This window comes from Marmota marmota, unplaced genomic scaffold (assembly GCF_001458135.2).
Source record: "Marmota marmota marmota unplaced genomic scaffold, marMar, whole genome shotgun sequence".
Classification (NCBI taxonomy): domain Eukaryota; kingdom Metazoa; phylum Chordata; class Mammalia; order Rodentia; family Sciuridae; genus Marmota; species Marmota marmota.
In genome coordinates, this window is record NW_026000305.1 from 1743675 (window position 1) to 1762532 (window position 18858).

Consider the following 18858-nt stretch of genomic DNA (forward strand, 5'->3'; position numbering starts at 1 on the left):
TCTCTCTTTAGTGGAATTTTGCTAGGAGTTTCTCAGCAGGTCGAATCTAAGCGTATCCATGCGTCTCTCTGACCCCGTTGTTGAGGAGGTACTGAAAGCGCTGCCTCCCCTCTCGCCGCCATGTTGGATCCCCCCTAGAAATGTTCTTAAAGCAAAAAGAAAAACAAACAAAAAACACCACTACCAACAAAAAAGGAATATAATCAATCTTAGACAAAAATAAAAACAAAAACAAAAAACAAAACACCCATTTGTCACTGGTGAACCTATGCTAAATAGCTACTTTTTAGGACTGTTATACCAGAGAGAAAGCAAGCAATGAAGAGCAAAGAGGGTTACAGATACGCGAATAAATCTAAATGAAATCTACTAATGAATTTAATAATATTTAATGTTTAAATGATAACAAATGTTTGATTTTCAACTGTGTACATATATAAAAGGAACTTTTAAAATAATAATTTTAAGTTAAAGTTTTGAAGATAAATAAATGATAAGCAAGTGATAACCTTTTTTTTTTTCTTCCTCAAATAACTAATCTTTCTGAAGGTGTAGGAGGAAGAGGGAAGAGACTCAACATTTACCAAATTTTAGCAACATGCCAAGAGGCACTGTATAAGGTGTTTCATATCATATTGGACCTTTTTCTCCCATTTTACAGATGAAAACATTGCATTTGTATATTTGTTTTGTGGAGTGTTTCCAGTGAAATGCTGTGATTTCACTCACTCTGAACTGAGTTGTTTATAACTCATGTTTGATTTTTCTTTGTGGGAGAGATTGTATAATTCATTATAAGCCTATGTATGTTCTATATAAATGCCTCATTAGGACTTTGTGGGAATTTGAGTAGTTATTCAGACATTGTTTACTTTTTAAGCATTAAAAATGATTTTATTTTTAAATTAATCGGGTTTAAATGCTACTAAATTGAAGTTTACAGGTATTAATTTAAACAGATCATGCAGTCATTTTGCTTATTTCACCAAATTACTAACAAGACAAAAGGTTTAATTGTGTTCTGTTTTCCTAAATAAGAATTTATTTTTAAACTTAATGCTCCAATTATATGCAGGTTTATTCTCCATACTGTGAGTAGAGTTTCTTTTTCCCTGATACATTGATTTGACCATTCTATTCTGGTTAAAATCCTTTTCAAGATTGCCATGGCTTAGAGGATCAAGTACATAACTCTACTATTTGGCTTCAGCCACCTTAAAAAAAACTGTTTTAGTGTAGTAAGAACATTTAACATGAGATCTACCCTCTGAAATTTTTAAGTGTATAGTACACTGTTAACTATAAGTACAATGTTGTACAACAGATCTTTTAAACCTATACCTTTTGGGTAATTGTTACTTTTTATACCCATTTATTAACAACTCCCCATTTCCCTCTCCCCAAACCTCTGGCAACCACCATTCTATTCTTTGATCGTATAAATTAGCCATTTTGGATATTCCAGGTAGGTAGAACCATGCATTATTTGTCTTCTTTCAATCAGTCTATTTTCTGCAGTAATGTTCACAATAACTAAGAAGTGAGAATGATATAAATTTTCAACAGTGGAAGAATTGATAAAGTGAATGTGATATAGCCATATACTGAAATAATACTCATTAATTAAAAATATTGAAGCTGCAACATAGAGACCCTTGAAAACATTATGCTAAGTGAAATAAGCCTGCCCAACCACATTTTTTTAAAGCATTACCTTTTGGTTCTTTCTTCCTTTACTCTTTGCCAAAAATTCTCCTTTGCACTTTCCTTTTTACTTTTATACCCTTCAATTTAGGTGGTTAGACCCTGAAAGATCCAGCTAGTGTCTCTTCTTTGGCACTTTCCATCTCTCCCTTTTATAGTGGGAATGTTTCTTTCCATTGTGTTCCTGTAACAGTCCGAAATAGATTCATTATTTTAATCTCTTTAAATTATTTCTTTAGACTCAGAGCTTTTTCAGGTTAGGAATTATCTTAATGATTTTCCTCCCACCACCTGGGAGTCTGCTCTAGACTTCCTGCCTTCTCCTTTTCCCCCACTTTCTTTTTTCTCCTTTTCTTAAGCAAGTAGTTGAAGATAATCTCCTGCATGCCTTCTTCCTGTGTTCAAGTAACTTCTTCTTTTTTTTTTTTTTTGAATAGGTTGGAAGAAATATAAGAATTTGCCTAGAAAGACATTGCTGTCTGTATTCTTCACTGTAATTTTAATTATTTTAAGAATGGAGATAATATGCCATTTAACATTGGAACAGCCTATTGATTTGACAAGCTTGTGGGGATGTCTAGATGAAAGAATTAAGGAAAAACACAAATGATAGTCATTTTGGTTTTATATAATCTGAACTCAAATCATATTCAGAATTGAAATCCATTTTGGCATTGCTTCATCAGTAGAGACTTGACTTCTGATAGTGTTGATTATAGGCATGAATATAACCACATACATATCCGCCTACCCAAAGTCATAGGTATTTTGAGCCAAATGGAGAAGAGTAATATTATTGTCTGCCACTAGAGCTAGAATCTAAAATATTTTCTGAAGGATAAGAGTAGATAGGCCAGGTGCAGTGGCACATGCTTGTAATTCCAGCTGTTCAGGAGGCAGAGGCAGGAAGATTTTGAGTTCAAAGCTCGCCTCAGCAAGAGAGGTGCCAAACAACTCAGTGAGCCCCTGTCTCTAAGTAAAATACACAAAAGGGCTGGGGATTTGGCTCAGTGGTTCAGTGCCCCTGAGTTAAATCCCAGGTACCAAAAAAAAAAATGTAGATGGCATTCATTTGGTAACTACCCTTGCTAACAACTGAACAGTACTATAAGGTAGACGGCAATACTCACATTAATGAAGAAACAAAGACAAGTCAATGACTTGTCTGAGGTTGCATAGTAATCTTAAGATTCAAAGCAAGGTCTGTCAGATTGAGACCATGCCCATTTTATTGTGTTGCCAGTACTGCCCTTTAGTACTTAGTCTCAAACTTCTGTCCAAGTCTGAGATAGTGAATTCCCATGGTTTTTGAATTGGCAATATTGTATAAGTTGGTATTTGGCAACATGCTCAAACTCATTTCCTCACATGGCTATTACTTCCTGCCTCACATGATTATAATGAGACATACATGAGATGATGTACACTAAAATATGGTGTGAAGTGTAAAACCCTATAATATAAGTGGGTTTGGTAATACTATTATTACATGTAAAAGCATTGGTCTTTAACTTGCTAATTCTTTTTCCTAAGTAATTTTTTGCTGTTACCCTTTGAACTAAGCTGTGTATTGGCTTTTAAAGGTTCATAGTGATTACATTTAATTAAAAGAAAATTATTTCTTTAAGCAGAACAAAAATTTCAGATAGTCTTAACATGAAAAAATTCTTTCTACTCAAAATTCTTGTTTTGTAAAAAAATATATATCCAAAGTTAATGTTGGCACTTTATGATGGCTTCTTTCTGATAACTGATGTTTAATGGTTATATTCAGTACATTTGGTCAGAACTTCTTTTTTTGAGCCAAATATTATATGCCCTCAAAATATTCAACCCTGAAAAACTAGTTCCTAAAGGAGGATTGACCTTGTGTTTAATGTGGTTTTAAGTACAGATTGTGACAATTCCTTCCATGTACGTATTACTTTTTACATAAAGAAGATAACCCCTTTTCCTAAAAATCCTTGACACTCAGTATGTAGTTCATACTCTTGCCAAAAAATGGTGGTATCTTTTTCTACCATAAAGTAAAAATACAGGAGAGTCAAGATGTCTCACAGTAGTGGTAGCTCTATAGAGTTGCAGTAAACTTTAAAAACATGATTTATTTGTATGACTGATATAAAAGATTTTAATAGCCTCCATTTAAATGGCAGATCTTGTGATAAAAGGTTATGGAAGCATCTTACAGCATAGAATATTTAACTATCTAATGTAGCACAAAACCTGAATTTATTTTTATTAGAAAAGCATTATCTTTGGTAGTTTAATTTTTGTTCATACTGATAGTCATAATATATATTTCATTATATGATAATCAGCTTTATGGCATGACTACATTTGACTCCAGAACAGTAATGTTTTCTTTTCATACTGCTGTACTGAATGAAAAGGAAAATAATACATATTTTAAGTGGCCTCATATTTCTTTAATTTTTTGGGGGGGTGGTACCAGGGATTGAACTTTGATTTAAATTTAATTTTACATTTTCTGTTAGATATTAATTGCAATATGTCCCAGAATTCCAGAAAACAAAGCCGTTTTTGTCGTTTTAATTTTGACCACTGAGCCACATCCCTAGCCCTATTTTGTATGTTATTAGCGATAAGGTCTTACAGAGTTGCTTAGCACCTCACTAAATTGCTGAAGCTGGCTTTGAACTCGCCATCCTCCTGCTTCCTCCTCCTGAGCCGCTGGGATTACAGGCGTCCGCCACTGCACCTGGCCAAGAAACTAACATATTTCTGTAACTAAAAAATGTGAGGTATTCTGCATTAGAAGCATTGTGGCTTTGGATTTAGATTTGAGTTCAGATTTCAACTCTATAATCTTATTTTTAAGCAGTGAGCAACAAAGTTAACATATTTGAACCCCAGGTTCTTTTTCCTTTCTAGACTGCATCAGATTCTTATCTCTCAGTGCAGTTGTATCAGATTAACTAGTATGTTAACATGGTTCCTAATAATAGAACTCTATATGAACATTATGCCTTTGGTTGCTCATTATGATAATTTTCAGGTAAAAATAATTTAAGTTCTTGTTTTTATAGACTATTTCTACCACGTAATAAAAATTTCAGTGTTAGTATATTTAAAAAATGTCTAGGGCTGAGGTCATGGCTTAGTTGGTAGCATGCTAGCCTAGCATGTGTAAGGCACTGGATTCAATTCTTAGCACCACATATAAGTAAATAAATTAAGGTCAACCAACAACTAAAAAATTAAAAAAGGGAAATATCTAAAAGTGAAATTAATACAGATTTTACAATTTCAAATACAAGGTTGGGTCTCTTGGTAAGCTATTCTATACTGTGATAGCATGAATTGAACATTTTATGTAAAATAAATATATATTTCTACATTCTAAATGATATAGGTGTGTGTTTTTATAGGTTTGCCTGAATCCATCATTGCGGCTGCATGTTCAAGGAGTGGCCAGAGGGTTCTGCATGTTGATTCGTAAGTTTTATCAATGGTAGCATTTAATACTTCCTAAAATTCTCTATACAAAATTGAAATTCAGTAACACACACCTATATGCCTCTAGATGTGTGTATGTGTATATTTATATATTATCTAAACTTCTTAAGATAGAAAATGAGTCAGAGTTAATTTTTACCAATAACGTGAAATATATAACACTTATTATATAGTAATTATAATATATTAATATATATTAAGAATATATTGTCTGTAACTTTTAATATAAATCTAATGTGAATTTTAGTATAATTATAAGCTTTAAAATAGGTATCTATTTTTTTTGAGAGGAAGCCAAATGCATCATTTTATTTTCTTTACAGTGATTTTTTTTTGTAAATAATAAATAATTCTCCAAGAGGCTTATAAATCTCACATCTGTCTTATATATATATATATATGAGCGCATGGGTGTATACAAGCCATATATGTATTCTTTTTTGTTTTGTTTTGTTTTTTTCCTGGTACCAGGGATTGAACCCAGAGTGTTTAACCACTGAAATACATTCCTAGCCTTTTTTCTCTTTTTAATTTTGAGACAGGGTCTTTAATTTTGCAACAGGGTCTTGCTAAGTTGCTTAGGGCCTCACTAAGTTGCTGAGGCTGGCTTTGAACATACAATCCTCCTGCCTCAGCCTCCTAATCTGCTGGGATTACGGACATGCAACACCACAGTGTATTGTGTTTGAAGCTTCATATTTGCTTGTAAAATTTGGCCAAGAGATTTGAGTATGTGGTTTTGTTCATCAAAATTTAAACTTAGAAAAATTTTAACTAGGAAAAAATGTCTAAGCTGAGTGCCATGGCACGTAATTCTGAAGTCCCAGTATTTCAGAAAGCTAAGGCAGGATGATTGCAAGTTTGAGGCCAGTCTCAGCAATGTAGCAAGGCCGTAAGCAACTTAGCAAGACCCTGTCTCAAAATTTAAAGAGGCTGGTGATATAATTCAGTGGTTCAATGCCCCTGGCTTCAGTCCTCAGTTAATAAAAAAAGTGAAAAATAAAAAAAAAAAAAGGTCTGGAATTATGTTTTACTTTAAATGTGATGATAAAAAGGATGTTAATGAAAAACTCAGGTTTAAGATAAAGCATTTTTAAAATTTCTGTATTCAAACATTCCCCTAAAGCAAACCCCTAATCTTCCATTTGTATATATAATGTTTTGACTATTATATCTTGACACTTCAGTTATTCCTTGAATAGGAATAGAATAGCAAGAAATTTAATTTTACATTTTCTGTTAGATATTAATTGCAATATGTTCCAGAATTCCAGAAAACAAAATATCAATAGATTTGTATACTGACTTCCCATATATTATCTCATTGTTCAATATGTAGAAATCTAAAATTAGCATTAGTTAATTTACATTTAACCCTTTCTAAATTTATTTTGAAAGCATATTAACATCTTGGTTATTATCCAATGGTTAATCCAGGATTTCTAAATTGGGTTTACTTTTCTTCAATTACTACTACTACTACTACTACTACTACTACTATTACTACTACTTCTTTTTTTTTTGATGCATTTTGAAGAATATTCATTTAATACAAAATTACTTTTAGAGAGAACAAAAGTAAAAAGGAGAGGTGTGTTTTTCTAACAGCTTTATCCAAAAGAAAAATAAGTTGTAATGAACAAACTGAAGGACAAAATCTGTGAGGATTATTCCTCTTTATCAACCCCCTGAAATGTATTTCAATAGGGTCCCCCAGGATGTGGGGATCCATGAATAGAATCTCCAGGAAGGTGCTGATTTCTTATCAGAATACATGAGTATTCAGGGAGAGAGAAGGACACTAAATGCATTTTTAATTTATTGCTATAGAAATGAGATGAAAGTGCCAAAGCAAATCATATGGAAATACTGAGTGATCCGGGTTTCTAGAATTTTTTTACCTAATGCATGTTCTTGAGGAGAAACAGAAGATGAAGACTACATTCTCAGGAGGCACTGCAGTGAGAACCTTCTGGAAACAAGATGTAATTACTGAAGTAAGCAACAATAAAAGTACCAGAATAAACTAATTAGAAATCTGTTTACTGGAATGAATGGTGGAATTTTAAATTGTCCTAAATTTAGTATGTGAAATAATTGAATTTGGAACACTGCCAAGTGTTGACTAATTCTAGTCAAAGTATTTAAAAATTTCTCTTCTGAGTTTTATTTTTTTTTTTATTTTTATTTTTTTTATTTTCTAGTTCTAAATTGAAGTTTATTTTATATGAATTCCCTCCACATTAGCAAACTCCCCACTCTTTCTATGAAGTCTCCAGGTTGGAATTGAATCTGTTTTTTGGCAGGTGCCTATATCTAGACTTGCCTTATCACTACTTCTTTTTATTCAGTTTTCATATGAAGCCTGCCTTTAGAATTCTCTTCTCATTATTGTATGCACAGCTGCTTGTGTTAATATCTCAATTGAGTCTTTTTAAAATTATTATGGATTTACATGCCAAAATATCTTCCACCTTAAAAGCTCAGGTATATTACCTGTATGAATTGTTTAATGCACACATACAGACAGATTTATTTATGATAGCCTTAGTTAATTTGAAATTAAAATGGTTCCTGTTAATTTCTTGAAGATAGGAGAGTTAGTAAAAGTTATTACTTGATGAGCTCATATTATATGCTCGTTACCATATTAGTTTCTTTACATATGTAATTTAATTCCCATCAAAGCCAAGGGAAGGTAGATGGTATCAACCAAATTAAACAAGTGGGGAATGTGAGGCAAGGATAAGTTAAGTAATTTTGTTGAATTTTGCCAAGCTAGTATATGTTTAACTTTAGATTTAAATTTCTTTTCTTTTTTTACAAACCTGGAGTCTTCTCTGGATGAAGAATATTTTAGAAAACACATAGGGTTTACTGATACTATAAAAAATAGAGTTTTATTAATAGTATAAGAAGCTAGATCTTACTGTAAGAAACAGTGACTCAGTTTAAAAAGCTCCATACTGTGGTTGGCTTAAGACCTTAGAACTTAAAAAAGATAAAATTTCAAAGTGTCAGAACCTTTTTTTTCTTATCTTGTAAATCTTCAAGCTTGTTGATTTTTAAGAGTTTAGATACATGTAAATACTAGATTCTCCCAGATCTTTTATTTGACATTTAAAAATTTATTTAAATTTATTTTTAAACTGATATGGAAAACATAAAAATTATACACATTTGTGAGATACCATGTGATCACGAGAGTTGGGGTGCAGGGGATGGAACCCAGGGCCTCATCCATGCAAGGAAAGTGATCTTTCATTGAACTCTACATCTAGTCTTCCATCTGATGTTTTGATACATGTGTACATTGATTAATATTTTAATCAGGTTAAACATATCTCTTTTATTTTGTTATGTTGAGAACACAAAATCCTTTCTTCTAGCTTTTTGAATTATATCATACTTTGTTACTATCTTTTACCACATCAGAATTTCTTAGCTGCTGTTTGACAAAGTATCCTGTGATCAACTTCTCTTCCCTCCTTGTACTTTCTGTGGCCTTAGAGATAACATTTTATTCTCAACTTCAATTTTTTTAATTTCACATGAAGGATATCATGCAGTAGTTTTCTTTCTGTGCCTGGCTTATTTCACTTAACATAATTGATCTTCAGTTCCATCCATGTTGTTGCAAATGAGAGGATTTCATTTTCCTTTTTTGCCAAAAAGTTCTTAATTGTTGCTGTATATCACAGTTTCTTCATCCATTCATCAGTTGACCACACTTAGGTTGTTTTCATTTCTTGGCTGCACTGAACATGGAATTGCAGATATCCCTATGACATCCTGATTGCTAGATTGCATGGTAGTTCTATTTTCAAAATTTGAGGATTCTCCATACTGTTTTCCATTATTGCTTTACCAGTTTACATTCCCACTACCAGTGTGCATGGATTCCCTTTTTTTACATCCCCTTGTCAGCATTCATTTATCTTTAATCTTTTTGAAAATAGCCATTCTTACTGGAGTGAAGTAATACCTCATATGGTATCAATTTTTATTTTTCCTGAGCATTAGTGATATTAAACATTTTTTTTTCATATACCTTGTAGCCATTTGTGTCATCCTTTGAGAAATGTCTATTTAGGTCAATTGCCCATTTTAATCAGTTTATTTTTATTTATTTTTTGCTGGTAAGCTTTTGGAGTTCCATATACATTCTGGGTATTAACCCTTTTCATGTGTATTTTTTGAAATTATTTTCTCCCATTCTGTAGAGTTGCTTTGTACTGTATTGATTGTTCTCTTTGCAGTACAGAAACTTCATTTGATGTAATCCATTTTGTCTATATTTGCTTTTATTTCCTGTACTTTTTGGGTCTTACCCAGAAAATTATTGCATGTTCCAATGTCTTAAAGGATTCCCCCTATGTTTTCTTCTGGTCGTTTTATAGTTTTAAGTATTACATGTAACTCATTAAACCATTTGAGTTGCTTTTTGTAACTAGTAGGAAATAAGGGTCTATTATTCTCCTAGAACAAAGTTTAGATTGAGTGGCCCAAATAGGCACCACTATTTGAGGGTAATGGTTGCTCTCTCTGTTATTCATGTCTCCTAATCTGAGTTTGTCCTCAGCTCCAGGTCCATATATCCTGCGGTTTAACATCTTCGTCTAGCTATTTCACAGTAGTATCTTAAACTTAGCATGGTTAATGCTGTATCATCTTCCTTGTCCTTGTCTCAAAATGCACAATATCTCCCCAAAGAGCTTTATGTTCCTATTCTTTTTGAATGGCAACATTATCTATCAGACACTTGGAAACTTCTGTTGATTTTTTTCTTCTTCTTTTTTTATTTGTATATGACAGTGGAATGCATTACAATTCTTATTTCACATATAGAGCACAAATTTTCATATCTCTGATTGTATACAAAGTATATTCACACCAACTCATTTCTTCATACCTATACTTTGGATAGTAATGATCATCACGTTCTACCATCATTTCTAACCCCATGTCCCCTCCCTTCCCCTCTAACCCCTCTGTCCTATCTAGAGTTCGTCTATTCCTCCCATGCTCCCTTTCCCTATCCCACTATGAATCAGCTTCCTTATATCAAAGAAAACATTCAGCATTTGGTTATTTGGGGTTGGCTACCTTCATATAGCATTACCTTCTCTAACTCCATCCATTTACCTGCAAATGCCATGATTTTATTCTCCTTTATTGCTGAGTCTCTTCTTTACCTTCCACATTTGTTCAACTACCAGGTTCTATAGATGATAATGATGATAGTTTACATGTATTGAGTTATCCCAGGCACTGTGCTGTGTAGTTTGAAAACAAAATTTCACTGATCTCCCTTAAATTTAGTATCTTTCTGCCATATCCACTTCTTTTCATCTCACTGTCACTTCCTTAGTTTAGTCCCTTGTCATTTCTCTGCTAGCTAAGCTTAAAACCTCTTTATTAATGATATCCAACCCTCCAATGCCATTTAGCATGTTGTAGCCAGTCACATCATTCTGCTGTATGAAATCTATCAGTGTCTCTCTGCTGCCTATTTTTATTGATTTTTCCAACTTAAAAGTCTTCTATGGAAATATAAGTAACTTGAATAGATGAAACAGAGCTGATGTGGTTGAGGTGAGTTTGTCTGCATCAGTTTAGACAAAGCTGTCTTATAGAAGAATGTCTAAATTTTCTTTATGTCATACAGTGCCCCCTATGATCTGGACTTACTCATACCTTCAGCCTCTTGCCATTTCTACCTCAACTGTACACACCGGTGATTCTGAGATTTGCAATAACTAAGCATGTCTTAGTCTTTTACATCTTCCTGCTTTCTGAGGTTCCAGTAAGCATCCCTCTGCCTGGATTGCTTCTCTACTACTTAGGCTGACTAACATCTATTTTTTTTTAAACTTTCAGCTAACATGCCACCTCCTCAGGGAAGTCCTCCTTCCTTAAACGGCCCTTGGTATGTGTCACAGATATGACTGGATTTTCATAATACTATATGAGTATAACAGCATTTATCACATTCTTAATCATTTACTTCCCTTTCTTTGGAGCCTATATGCTTCTAAATCACAGGATTTACTCAGTTTTGTATTGCTAGTACTTAGTTTTGTTGCTGATATACAATTAGATACTTGATGAATGGATGGATAAATATTAATTATTATATGTAATTATATGTTTTTTTCTGGTAATGATTATTTTGGCCATGAATAACTTTTATCAATGATATACAAATTTTGGACAAATGGCTGTTGTTAGAGATATAATTCATGGCTAAAATTTAGACGATGAAGTTATAATAATCTTGGCTTTATTCTCATCTGGCTTTTATATTGTCACTAGTCATTTAATTTTCATTGAGTAATTTTGCAAGGAATTGTGCTAAGTGTTAAGGATACAGAGATGAATTTGAGGATACTGACTCACAATCTAGTAAGGGGAATGAACAATTATACAGATAATTATATATGCTGTGTAAATTATATATGGGTATGTATGTGTGTGTATATGTGTATGTGTATAGGTATATAATATAGCTATGGGGGACACCTGGCTCATGGAGAGTGTTTCCCATAGAAGTCGGCACCTTAGCTAACTTTAGACAGACAAGTCACATAAGATGAAATAGTTTGGATTGGAGCTGGGAAGGATATTGCACACAAATGGACCAACATATGCAAAAATTTGGATAAAAGAGAACATATGTTTGGAAGACTATAGTTAGTTGAGTATGACTGGTGTTTGGTGGGCTGGGAGTGAAATACAAAGATGAGGCTGCAAGTAGTGTTTAGTTCAAGGAATTACTTAATGTTATAGACATTAGGGAACTATTGAATGGCCTTAAGCAAATAAATGAAATGATCAGATGTATGTTTTAGGACTATACAGTGGAGAGTGGTTTGAATAAGTTGAGGTAGAGAGCAGCTAGGTGGCTGTTTGCAGGGATATAGTTGAGAGAGAATTACCTGAACCAAGATGGATAAAAGGTAAAAATATTTGAGGTTATCTCAAGAATTTTGGAGGTCAATCACATATAGTAGGTGAGGGAATGAGAATAATTATGATTCTGATTTGAGCATTTTGATGGATGGTGATGTCATCAAATTGCCAATTCATTTACCAATGTTAGGAATTTAGGCTTAAGGATTGATGTTTGGGGCAGGTAAGGTAAATGTGTCCAAAATTGGAAGTGTTGGGTTTGAAGTGCCAATACCATTTCTAAGTGAAGAGAATCAGGTATGTTAGGAACCTGAGTCAGAGATGTAGACCTGGAGATAAGAGATTTGGGCGCTATCTGTAAACAGATAGTAGTTAGAACCAAAGAAGTAAATATAATTGCCCTGAATATGTGTATAATGGGATAGGGATAGAAACCTGGCAAGGGCAACTTTTAAGTCGTGGGCAAATGAAGAGATTTAACAAAGAAGATTGAGAAGAAACAGATATTCAGGAGGAAAGCAGAAGGGTGGGTAATTTCATAAATCTGATAAATTTACTCCTGGAAAGCCTTAATATCTATACGTAATGTGGAAGAGGAGGTCTGAAGGAAGAGAACAATTATGGGATGTTTTTCTGTTGTGGGTCAGGATTAGCTCTTTTCTCATTTAATATTTATTATAGCATTTAAGATATTTCATAGTCTGGTTCAATCTACTTCCTTTGCTTTATCTTTCATTTCTGTATTACACATAAAAGAGTACCACGTGTCTCTGTTTGGTAGACCTATCTTCCCATGCTTTTTTTGAAATATTTTAAAAATTATGGTTAACATGAAACATAAAATTTGCTATATTAACCACTGTAAATGTAAAGTTTGGTAGTTTTATATGTACTCACATTGTTATGCAGCAGAACTCTAAACTATTTTGGTCTTATAAAACTGAAATTCTGTACCTATTAAACTATAACTCCCCTTTCATCAGTCCCAAGGCTCCTTTGTACATTCTTGCACCATGAATTTCACTACTCTAGATACCTCGTGTAAGTGTATCAGATTATTAATTTTTTTGTGATGAGCTAGTTTCACTTAGCTCAGTATCCTCATGGTTCATCTGTATTGTCATATATTGGAGGATTTCCTTCCTTTTTAAGACTGAACAGTATCCCACTGTATATATCACATTTTGTTTATCCATTTTTCTGTTGATAGGTACTTGGACTGCTTGCACTTTTTGACTGTCGTGAATAATTCTGCTATGAATGTGTGAGAGCAAATGTATCTTCAAATCGCTATTTCAGTTCTTTTGGCTAAACACTCAGACAGAAGTATGGGATAGCTAAATTATATCTACTGCCATTTTAAATATTTTGAGGAACTGCTTTACTGTTTTCCATGTTGAATTCACATTTCTGCCATCTTCCAATGCTTTGACTTCAAAGGGTAGTGGAGTGTGGGCTTTTAAGTGAGAATGCCTGTGTTCATGTCTTAGCTCATTAGATATGTATTTTTAACAAGTAATTTGATCTTTCAATACTTCAGTCTTTTTTTTTAACCAAAAAAGGGAAAATATTAGCACTTAAAGTATAAGATTGTTGATAAGTTTGAATCAAATAATGTATACAATGGAGTTTTGACATTTCCTCATTTGTGGACCATTATAGATATTAGGATCTGTTACTCTTAACAGTGGTGGTGGTGATGGTGGTGCTGTTGCTGCTATTGCTGCTGCTGCTGCTGCTGCTATTGCTGCTAGTAAATATGAGCACTTAGAAGTCAGAGAAAGAAATGATTTTACCAGTGGGAGTTGTGGAAAGTCTCACAGAGGTGACATTTGAGCTGTGTATTGAATGATGACAAGGGGTTCAATTTAGTGTGGCTAGAAGTCATGATAGACTAAATGAATTAGATTAATGAAAGTTTGAGGTGTCACTGGAAGAGGACCAAGGAGTTCCTAGAGGGGGGAACCTCAACTCGAAGACTTAAGTGAGATTCTTGAGAAACATCATAGAAATGAATTTAAGGACATTCCAATTAAAGTTTCAGATTTATTGAGGAAAGCAAGGAGTACATATTTAAGGGAGAATGTAGGCCATCTTGAGAGAGGGAAAGATGTTTTGGAGGTTCTCAGGCTCTTTTAAAGGAGACTTGGTGAGGGGTGGGAAGATATGTGATGATGACATCACTCTGGTGATCACAAGATGTTTTATTGTGGTCTGGTTGTTCTCAGGATCTTTAGGTTGATATGGTGTCTATTATCTGTCAATAGATATTGCTGGAAAGTTTCTAAATTATAGAAACATCATATATTTTTTTGCTTAATCTACTAATTGCCTTGACTAATTAATAGTGCACAAGATAATTTTCATAAGAGAGTGAGTTTTTGGTAATTCTAAGATTTACAGATTTCTCATAAATTTTGGAATGACAGGCTTGGTATAAGAACTAACCTGGGGTGTGACAGGCCTGGAAAGGTATTCCAGATTAAAATTATGTTTCCTTGCCCTTCTTTTCATCTCCTTTCTACCTATGTTTTATTTCTTCTACATCAAAAATAGAATTAGACTGGAGCTGTATGATGCAGACTTTATTTACTGAGGTAGGAAGTATGGATATTTATTATTAGTTTTTGCAGTGTTGGGGATTGAACTCAGGATCTCATGCATTCTGTGCCAAGTACTTTCTTAAGAATTATCTTTAATGTCTTTGTCTTTTCTTCAAACCCATGTTTAGTCCTTCAGCATATCCTGTTCAGCTCTACTTTTTTTTCCTGTTAATCAAAATCTATTCCCAAGCTGAACAACAGATGGACTTCAAAATGGTTGTACTTCTTGCTCCTCTCCAATACATACACTATTATTGTCTGGCATTTAAGTTGCATCTTGGATTGTTTTTGTTCTTAATTTCAAATTAGATGCAATTAATTATTTTTCAGACAGTGTTTGTTTGCATATACCCAAATGTTTATCATTTCTTTGCATCATAGACTTTACTTCTGGGATTTTCTCTATTTTTTTCTGTAATTAAATCCTTTAGAAATATCTTTTATGAAGATCTATTTAAAATTCATTTAATTTTTTTATGTATCTATGTAATAATGTCTTTTCTTTAGTCTTATTCTTTAAAGATAGTTTTGTGGGCAATATAGACCTATCAATTTCTTTTTTTTTAAATAAAATGTGAACTTTTAAAAAATTTGTTCTAATTAGTTATACATGATAGCAGAATGCATTTCTGTTCATTGTACACAAATGGAGCATAACTTCTCATTTCTCTGGTTGTACATGATGTAATATCACTCCATATATGCAGTCATACGTGTATCTAGGGTAATGATGTCCATCATTCCACTATCTTTCCTGCCCCCATTCCTCCTCCCCACCCTTCCCTCCCCTTTGCCCAATCAAAATTCCTTCATTTTCCCGATGCCTTTCCATTATGGATCAGCATCTACTTATCAGAGAGAATATTTGGCCTTTGGTTTTTGGGGACTGGGTTACTTCACTTAGCATGATATTCCCAACTCCATCTGTTTACCTGCAAATGCCATAATTTTCTTCTCTTTTGATGCTAATAATATTCCATTGTGTATATAAACCAGTTTCTTTATCCATTCATCTATTGAAGGGCATCTAGGTTGCTTCCACAGTTTAGCTATTGTGAGTTGAGCTGCTATAAACATTAATGTGGTCATATTATTATAATATGCTGATTTTAAGTCTTTTGGGTATAAACCGAGGAGTGGGATAGCTGGGTGAAATAGTGGTTCTATTCCAAGTTTTCTAAGGAATCTCCACACTGCTTTCCAGAGTGGTTGCACCAATTTGCAGTGCCACCAGTAATGTATGAATGGACCTTTTTCTCCACATCCTCACCAATACTTACTATTGCATATATTCTTGATAATTACCATCTGACTGGAGATGAAATCTTAGAGTAGTTTTGATTTGCATTTCTCTAATTCCTAGAGATGTTGAACACTTTTTAATATATTTGTTGATTGATTATATATCTTAGAAATGATGGGTAGGAAAAAAAAGTAGGTGGCAATGCCTTAATTGTATGCATGTTGTCAGGCGTGAGGGCCTCTTCCATCCTTGTCAAGGGGAGTGCTAACCTTTTCTCCTTTCATACAACACTGTCAGCTCTACTTCTAAGACAACCCAAATCTAACTAGTTTTCTCCTTCTTTACTCTTTCTAGTTCATTCCACATTCATTTACCATTGGACTACTCAAATAACCTCCTTATTGTCCTTTTTTCCACTATGGCCCCAGTAATTGGCCTTTCCCTTCTGCCTAAGTTTATCATATATAACTGTCTTCCTTCTTCACCGTACTGTACTATAGCTATCATGCACTGTTTTTTTTTTCATTATTTATAATATTGTTTGTGCCTTTTGTCTTCTTTTGTCCTTTATCTTTATTGCCAGGGACTTATCATTTTATTAGTCTTATCAGAGAACTAGCTTTTGCTTTGTTGGCTCCTTCAGTATTGTCTTTGTTTTCTATCTAATTTATCCTTATCATTTCCTTCCTTATACTTTCTTTGGCTTAGAATCACTCTTGTTCTTTTTCTAATTTCTTGAATTAAATTCTTAACACTTGATTTTTAAGCTTTTTTTTTTTTTTTTTACTTTTTATAATCATTTACAGCCATTTGAATCTCTCTCAGGACCACAATAACCATCTTCCGTGAATGTTCAGTATTTTCCAATAGCCACTAGACTTTTAATTTTTGCTATAGATTATTTAGAAGTGTGTTTTTAAGTTCCCAAAATTTTGTTCAAATCTTGATCGAAATTTTAATTCCATTAAACATGACAAAATGTACAAATAATACAAAATATAGAAAGTAAATAGTTTTAATATGCCTCCTTTCTTCCAACCTGTACCCTACCCTCTTTACCTCTAGCCCCACCTTAGAGAAACGTTAATTATACTTTTTATATATCCCATAATATGCTGTTCAGATATCTAAGTAAGTTGCAGAAAAAGTATTTATAATGTGTATATTAGATTCAGTGTAGGACAATTTATAAGATATGGAACAGTTTAACTTAAGGATCCCTTATTTTGCCTTTTTATAGCCATATCTGCCTCCTTTGTAGTGCCCATACTGTTATTTCTGATTCTGGTAACCAGTAATCTGTTTATCATTGCTTTAATTTTGTCATTTCAAGTATGGAACTGTACATTATATAAACTTTGGAATTTTTTTTTTACACTGTGATTCCTGGAGATTCACCCAGGTTCTTGCATGTATCGTGTGTGTGTGTGTGTTTTACTGCTGAATAATACTCCATATTACTTACATAGCGAACTTTGTTTAAACATTCACTGTTGAAGAGTATCTAAGCTGATATCCATTTTTGACTATTACAAATAAAATTGTATGTGTGTGTGTGTGTGTGTGTGTGTATAAGTTTTTATTTGAGATAAATTCTCAGGAGAGCAATCACTGAGTCAAGTAGTAATTAATGTGTTTAGCTTTTTAGGAAATTGCCAAATTATTTCCCACTGTGCCTGTAACATTTTATAATCGTACTAGCAATATATGAGTGATCTAGTTCCTCTACATCTTTGGTAGAATTTAGTGTTGCCGATATTTTTTCTGATAATTCTTTACAGGTGTGCACTGATCTCACAGTTTAGTTTTAATTCACATTTTGTTAGTGACTAATGATGTTGATCATTTTTCATGTGCTTATTTGCCACCTGTATATCCTCTTCCATAAAACATTCATATCCTTTGCCCACTTTCAATTGTATTGTTTATTTTACTGTTGAATTTTTAGAGTTCTTTATATGTTCTAAACAAATATATTTAACTTTATCTTTGTGGTAAATAGTTTCCAGTTTAGTTACATTATTGTCACAGAATGAGCACTGCAGGTTATTAATTGTTTGGTATTTTTTGGAATTGCTTAATGGTTTGGAGCCATATGTTCCCCTGTGGCTTAATAAGAATGTTTTTTTCCCTCTAATTCTTGGATATGGCATTCTGTATGTTAGTTGATCAATCTTGTAATTTTATTATATAAAACTATTATTATTCCTGTCCTGATTATTGAATTCTTATTTTCCTTGCAAGTATGTTATTGTTTGTTTCATATATTCTAAGTGTTTATTAATAAGGGCATGTAAGTTTGGAATTGTAATATTCTTGTATGGTTACACTTATTATTTTCCCCAAATAATGCTTTTTATGCTTTAAAGATTATTTTTTATGACATTAGCGCAATGACATAAGGTTTCCTTGTTTTCTTCCAGATAAGTTTTCTACCCTTTTAGAACATTATTTTCCTCCCTTTTTCCCCCATGGTGCTAGGGATCAAACCCAAGGCCTTGTGAATGCTAAACAAGTACTCTACCACTGAGCTATCAAAACCTGATTTTTTAAAAAATTTTAATTCTGTCTGGCAATTGTTTTTAACTGAATTTAGTTGTTTGTATTTCTTTTACTTCACTAATATTTGGATATATTTCATCCCTCTTATTTTCTACTTTTTCTTTAGCCTCTTTGCTTTGCTTTTATTCCCTCTCCTTTTGGTCTCTTTTTTTTCAAATATACAGAAGTATGCTTTCTTCCTGCACATAGATTTGAAATTCATATATGAAATTTATATTCTAGATTAGAAAAACCTTAACATTTTCACTTATATTTTCAAACTTTAAGCTACTTAAACTATTCTCTCTCTACAAGCAATACAAAGATTACCCCTCTATCATGCTTATTGTTGTCTGATATTTTGTTGACACTTTG

General features: G+C 33.0%; 1 pseudogene; it reads right to left on the reverse strand.

The window, feature by feature from the left end:
* Window positions 1-16125: 16125 nt before the first annotated feature.
* On the reverse strand, window positions 16126-16233 carry LOC125614471 (annotated as a pseudogene).
* Between the last annotated feature and the right edge of the window lie 2625 nt (window positions 16234-18858).